The sequence below is a fragment of the Microtus ochrogaster genome, chromosome 15 (genome assembly GCF_000317375.1).
Source record: "Microtus ochrogaster isolate Prairie Vole_2 chromosome 15, MicOch1.0, whole genome shotgun sequence".
NCBI lineage: Eukaryota > Metazoa > Chordata > Mammalia > Rodentia > Cricetidae > Microtus > Microtus ochrogaster.
The window spans coordinates 29206377-29206863 of NC_022017.1; positions in this window are offsets into that span (position 1 = coordinate 29206377).

Consider the following 487-nt stretch of genomic DNA (forward strand, 5'->3'; position numbering starts at 1 on the left):
GTTCATAAACAGGGAATCTGAAGAAAGAACGCGCATATCTGACTTATTTTTGGAGGGAAGGAGCCCATGGTGGTGTGACACAGGCCTGGCAGCCAGTTGGAAGCTTGAAGGCAAAACAAGAGACTGAGTGTCACAGCCTCAAACTTGAGCAGGAGGCAGAAACGGGAAATAAAGACTAGGATTGCTCATCTCAAGGACAGTCCTAGGAATGGACTCTGACACCAAGGCTGCACCATATAAAGTTCTCCAAAATGTACCACCAGCTCTCCTGTGTGTCCATGTGTTCAAATGCCCCATGTGTATGAGGCACTTTTAATTCAAAGTAACACAGGGATTTATTATAATGTATGTCAATGTGTTGAGCATTGGGTTTCTAGTTTGGGAATTTCTGTCACATGGTTGTGGAGCCAGCTAGAGGAACTGTCCACTTGGGGATAGAGAACTTCTAATGCAGGCTCACCAGCCACCTAACACGCAGCTCTATAGG